Here is a 6472-nt window from a genome sequence, read left to right as displayed (position 1 = left end):
ACTCAGTCCTTGGACTATTGCAGAGCGTTCAAGTGGGTCTGCCTACCTCAGTCAGCTTCCCCTTAGTTCACCCGGAATATTCTAAACACATTGTTTTATGAATGGAGAAAAGCCCCACTAGTTATTATGCCACACTGTAAAATCTCAATAATTAGAACAGCGTGGTGGTTCTGGAACATGAGTAAATAGACCAATGGATTAGAATAGAAAGTCCAGAAATAGCCTGAGTACATATATGAATTTACAGGTAATTTACATACATCTCACAATGATGGGGGTGGGGCTGACTTTTTACGAAATGGTATAATACCACTGGGTAGGCATCTGAAAAAAGATAAAGTTGGATCCTTCTTCATACCCTTCACCAGTGTAAACTCCAACTTAAAGATTCAAATGTAAAAAGTGAAACTTTATTACTAGAAGAAATCATGGGGGAATGTTTTATTCTCATAAAGTGGAGAATATCTTTCTATATATGACTCAAAATGCCAAAGCAATAAAAAATGATAAATTCAACAAAAAAAACACTTTTGCATGGTGAAACCTAAAGTATGCAAATGACAAACTAGGAAAAATATTTGCAACTAATAATTCAGACAAAGGGTTTATCTCCTTCGTATATAAAGAGCTGAAAGAAGTCAATAAACCAAAAGGTAAGCAACACAATAGAAAAATGAGAAATGACCATGAATAGTCAGTCCACAGACAAGGAAATGCAAATATCCCTTAAGGTGAAAAAATATGCTCCCTCAGTCATAATAAAGAGGAAGATATTTTGAGACTACACTGAAACATCATTTTTTTCACATATCAATTTGATAAAAATTCAAAAGTTTGACTACGCGCTTTATTTTCTGGCATCTGGAGAAATAGGCACTCTCATCCGTAAATTGTTCATGGGAGTGTTAAAGTGGTTTGACTCCCATGGAGGGCAATTTGGCAATAGTTTTCAAAACCACAAATGGATTTACCCTGTGGATACACCTGAGTGTATCAAAATGACATATACACAAGGTCATTCACTGCAGAATGATCTGCAGTAGTGAAAGATTGGACACAGCCCAAGTGTCCATCACTAGGGGGTTGGTAAAATAAACCATGGTATATCCACATATGGAATACTCTACTGCTATAAAAAGAGATTGAGAGTTTCTCTATGTTTTGATACAGAAAAAATCTCTGGATATATTATAAAGCGAAAAGAAGGTAAAGTGAAAACAGCATATTTAGTATGCTACCTTTTGAGTACAAAAGTCAGTGGAATAAAAATATACATTTATTTGTGTTCATATCTGCACGAAATAGTGGAAGGATACACAAGAAATTAATCTCAGCGGTTACCTGTAGGGGTTATAGAATGGAGTGGTCAGGACAAGGGGAGAACGAGACATGTTATTGTGTATCTTTATTTAGAATTTTGATTTTTGATCTATATAAAATATTACTATTCAAAACAAAAAATAAGACTATTTTAAGATAATTTCACCATTAGTGGATGTTAAAACACACACACACAATTGCTTTGAAATGTCATTCCCATAGTCCACAGGATCAAGAACAAACTCCTGAGCCTGCACTCAAGAGTCTCAATTTCCCAGCTTTGTCTCACCCCTCAGCTCTACCCAGGCCTCAGGTTCAGCCAAATCAGGTGGGTCCTGAGTCCCTGAGAACACCACACCCTCTGGGACCTGAGTCTTTGTTCTTCCCACCTCGCTGCATGGAATGCCCACCTCTTTCCGCTTAATCAATAATGTCCAAGGCCCTCCCCCTGCTTCCCCTGTGAAACTTTAACACTAAGAATGCAATAATGATGATGATGATGGCCACTGATGACTGGGCACCGACGGCACCAGGCACTGCAGTGGGAGCTTTATTGCATCTCATGTAATCTTCCCACCAAGCATGTGAAGGCAGAATTGCTATTTTCTGTTTTACACACAGGAAACTGAGGCCAGAGACGGTGCAGCAATGTGACCCAAACCTTGATGTCTGGGGTCCCACAGGCCTGGGCTGGACTCCCAACTCAGCTCCTTCCTGGCTCTGTGATTTTGGAAGGCTGCCTCATCCACAGAAGTTTTCATTTAATCACCAGGAAAACGGAAATAATAAAAATGCCTCCTTCATGGAGTTGCTAAGGATAAAATGAGAGACTGGGAAGAAAATACTTGGCATACTGCTTGGTACACGCAAGTCTTCAGTTATGGCCAGTCACAAAGTCCCTGTAGTTCCAGATTCTATCCACCGCCCCGTGTGGAAGTCTCCCCTCCTTGAAGTGTGAAGCCCTAACCACCCAAGCCCTTGGTTTATACCAACACCACCATGCCAGCTAACGCCACATGATCTTTACCTACCTCCGTTTGTCCTCGTCTCATCAGTTAGATCATAAGGGCTTCAGGACCAGGACTAGCCCCTGGGTTTGTCTATATATTCCCTGATTGAACCCAGCACTTAGGAAATGCTCAATAAAAGTTTATTGATTAATTAAGTCTGACATGAAAGAGTAGGAAAGGAAAAGAAAAAAGGTAGGAGAAGAAAACAAATACAGCTAGAGACATCTAAAGACTAATTTAGTTATAGAAAATGTCCATACCAGGCTTGGGTTGGGCAGGAAGTGAGAGGGGGTGAACTCCCATGAGGTGGACAGGGAGTGAAATGGCAAGGACAGGAATGGGAAGAGAGTGTTTTGAAAGAAGTGCAATGCCTTGAGGTAAACATTTATATTTAGAGGGACTGCTCTTGAGCAGTGTTGAGTTTCCCTTCTTCTTAAATTCAATAAGATAGGGATGACTGACGTGAGATTAACAAGCCACTGTAATTCTCAAATGCCTTCACCAATGAAGCTTTATTGTTTGGAGATGAGGGTGGTGGTTGGAGCGGCTTTTCACTGATCACAGCTGCACACGTGCCCTGATGCGGGGAAGGCAGTGTGCCGCCAGGAGCATTAGTAGACGTGGGCCACGCAAAGGCCAAGAAGCAATCCCCAGCTCTGTCCTCCACACTGGGCTTGTCCTAACTGGGAGCTGGCATCTCAGTTTTGATCCATGGACTTTTAAAAAAGAGAGAGAGATGGGAGAAAGTCCAGCAAAATAGGTGAGGAGCGAAATGCTTTCCCCTTCTTCCACGTTCACCCTCTGAAAATCTCATCCATCTTTCAAGGTTTGCTGTGATGAATCCTCCTGGATGTCAGAGCTCACCTGATCATCCTCCATGTTCTTACAGCACTGGTTTCTACTTGGTGACAGGATTTACCCCAAGCTGTTCTGTAGGAGGGGGATGAGAGAGAAATACTTCATTCACCCCAGTCTGTGGACTCCTTAAGATGACTTGAAAGGATACAGGAGGCCAGATTAGATGTCCCAATGGCACCTGGACTCTCCACATCTTATCAGAAGTCACGTAGGGTTCACTTGTGCATTTTAGACCCATCTCCCCCAACCAGACCCTTGAAAGCAGAGACGGACTGACTTGTTTTCAAAATAGGCACGAAGTGAGTACCAACTGATGGTAGAATGAGTGGACATAACTTCACAATGCTCTTGACTGATTTAGAGGTCAGCAGAGATGATTCTTCTCGGGGTCATGGCCTTGTCCTTCAAACTCAGGAGCAAGTCCCTGGCTGCAGGACCTCACATGTTCTCCTCAAACTTGGTTTGATTTCATTCATCTCCCAGGCCGGATCCATGAGGATCTTCAAGAAAGGCTCTCAAATTTGGCGGCACATTGGAATCTCCTGGGAGAGCTTTTAAAAAACCTGAATCAGGTCACATTTTAGACCAATTAAGTCAGAATGTCTGGGATGAGAGCCTGGCATCAGTGATTTTTGTTTTTTTTGGTGAGGAAGATTGTCCCTGAGCTAACACCTGTGCCAATCTTCCTTTATTTTGTATGTGGGCCACCACCACAGCGTGGCTTGGTGAGCAGTGTGTCAGTCTGTGGCTGGGATGTGAACCCATGAACTCTGGGCTACCAAAGGGGAGTGTGCAAACTTAACCACTACTTCACTGGGCCACTCCTGGCATCAGTGATTTTTAAAGATCCCCAGGTGATCTCCAATGGGCAGCCGAATCTTGGAACCACTTGCTTGGGAACTGCATTTTCATTACAGAAATTGAATGTCTCAATAAACCAGAAAATTAAACTAACAAGGACACCCATATCTCTGACACAACATAAATGGAGGTACCACTGTAGGACATTTATCAAAGAGTAAAGGATCTGGTCTGATGGCCAGGATTTTTCCAGATGCTGCTAACATTTGCTGATCACCTTGAGAAGTAGGTTCTGTTACATGCCTCCTCCTCAGCACAGTTGCTCCCTCTCTCCTCTGTGCGTTTTTTCAGGGTTTAATTATTTGTTGCCATGTTTTTCTCCTCACTGGACTGTGACTAACTTAAGAGCAGGAACCCTGTCTTCACAAGCACACTAAGTGTCTGACCCACAGTGGATGAGTGACACATGCTTGTGACATAAATGTGTCCATAAATTCATTCATTGACTCATTCTTTCATTTATGCAGCATGCACGCATTTAACAAATGATGATAATGACAGACAGAAAAGTATAGCGTTGGCAGAGAAGAGGACCTAATTAGGAAGAGAGGAAAGAGAATAGGCCCCGTGAGGAGATGGAATAAAAAGTAGTGGCGTAAAAAGTGAAGAAGAAAAGAGAAGCGAGAAGAGCGTTGTGTAATGCAGGGGTACGGAAGTCAAGCTGGAAAAGTTGTAAGTTTTTTAATCAAATGGACTCAAAAGTTAGTCAACATCTGTCAGCACTCTGTACTCTTTCTCCTTTTCAGGGTGTTAATCACAATTAAAGTCAATTCATTACTGTGGTATTATTTGCACATCTCTTTTCTCCTCCAGGCAGTTAGCTCTGGGAAGGCAGATCGTACCTGTGGCACTCGCCTCTGTGTCTCCAGTGTCTAGCAGTAGACACACAGTGATGCTCAGTAAATTACCAAGTGACTCAATGGATTGCTCACGGTTTCCGTTCCCTCTTCTATTAAAAAATAATATCCTTATCTCAGGGTTGTAATGAGCAATAATTTAGGTAATATATATAAGCACCTGGTGTGTGGTAGGCATCCAAAAATGGTGAATCATTATTATTATTAAGAAAAACAACAGATACTAAGTGCCTACTGTGTGCCAGGCCCTGTGCCAAGTGCTGGGCAAAAACAGACAACTGAGATTGCAAAGAAATTGCACCTTTTAGAGAGAGTAAGGACTTGAGGACCCCAGTGTCACCACCTTCCCCTGCTCACCCCCCAAAGAGCCTCAGCCAACTCCATCATCCTCCAACACCTTCTTGGCTACACACCGGGCCAGTCTGGGAACCACTAAGATTGGTCTTCTACTTCACCACCACCAGATGGCAGCACAAAGCCCTCAGATTGCTGGCTCCAGGGATGGTGGAGGACGCTTCGATGCTCTGTGCAGGGTCTCTGAAGCACAGATGGAGGGGACCCCAACCCCTGCCCCTCTGGCCTTGCTATGCTGTTTGGAACTTACAATTAATGCTTTGGGATTGTCCCCTTCTTTTCCATTGCCAACTCCTAGATTCCAGCCCCTCACCCTGGGGTCACCTCACACCTGCAGGGACCTTGTTCAGAATCCTTCCCAAAGCACTTTCCTTTCACCTCCATTCCCTTACAGATCCCCATTTGGCTTTTTGTGAAGGCCCAGAATCCCCTATCTGGCCCTTAACATACTTCCCCATCACAGCTCACCTCCTTATGACTTGTTGTACCACACCATGGCCCAGGATTCATCTCCCATTCTGTCTTTGCTCACATCATCCCTTCTCTGATAATACCCGCACATCCATGCTCATATTTTCTGCCCCTCATTTCCTCTCACCCCCTTGAAAGTCCAGCTGGAAGCTCACCTCTAGGAAGTCTTCCAGACTGCCCCTGGATGTCGACTCACTCTTCTGTGTGCTCCATCAGTACTTCCTTTCTTGGTAAGTGCTCTCTGGGTTTCAGGTTTGGGTTGGCCTGCTTGCACAATGCTTGGTCAGCAATCTTCAGGTGTTTCCTGTTGCTCCAGCAAGGGAGGGTAAGCATAGATATTTCTCTTAAGAGAAAAACAAGTCCTTTTTTTGCTCCCTTCTCCTATGCCCTACATTTATCAAGCCCTTAATAGTAACTGATGGGCTTGAGGAAGAAAGAAGGAGGTCTGTGAGTGATGTGTGGGAATGAAGGGAGAAGGGTCCCTGGAGAGAAGCTTCAGGTGAAATAATCAAGATCCCCCAGACCCCAAAGACTCCTTGGTGAACAAGACAGGAAGAAGAACACTGTAAAAGCCAAAAGTCCCAGAGAAATTGGATTTTTATTCTTCTTGGAAATCCAGTGCCTTCTGAAGTTTACTGAGAAATCTCAATCTCTTCATTCATTCATTCATTCATTCATTCATTCCTAACAATGCATTGAGCACTGACTGGCCTGTAGGTACTGGGAACACACAGGTAAGAC

At 43.5% G+C, this 6472-nt stretch overlaps 1 long non-coding RNA gene across 2 annotated transcripts; it reads right to left on the bottom strand.

The window, feature by feature from the left end:
* Nucleotides 1-2823: 2823 nt before the first annotated feature.
* Nucleotides 2824-6155, bottom strand: LOC111767460 (uncharacterized). Of its 2 annotated transcripts, none has more exons than XR_001380869.3 (2): nt 5887-6155; nt 2824-3739 (listed from the first exon to the last, which is right to left on the bottom strand). It is a non-coding gene; the product is annotated as an uncharacterized lncRNA (long non-coding RNA). The 2 variants fall into 2 exon arrangements; XR_002808157.2 differs by having other exon boundaries at nt 2824-3260.
* Between the last annotated feature and the right edge of the window lie 317 nt (nt 6156-6472).

The sequence above is a fragment of the Equus caballus genome, chromosome 5 (genome assembly GCF_041296265.1).
Source record: "Equus caballus isolate H_3958 breed thoroughbred chromosome 5, TB-T2T, whole genome shotgun sequence".
In the NCBI taxonomy this organism is placed as follows: Eukaryota; Metazoa; Chordata; class Mammalia; order Perissodactyla; family Equidae; genus Equus; species Equus caballus.
Note: the sequence above shows the minus strand (reverse complement) of the source record. Positions and strands in the feature narration are given on the sequence as shown.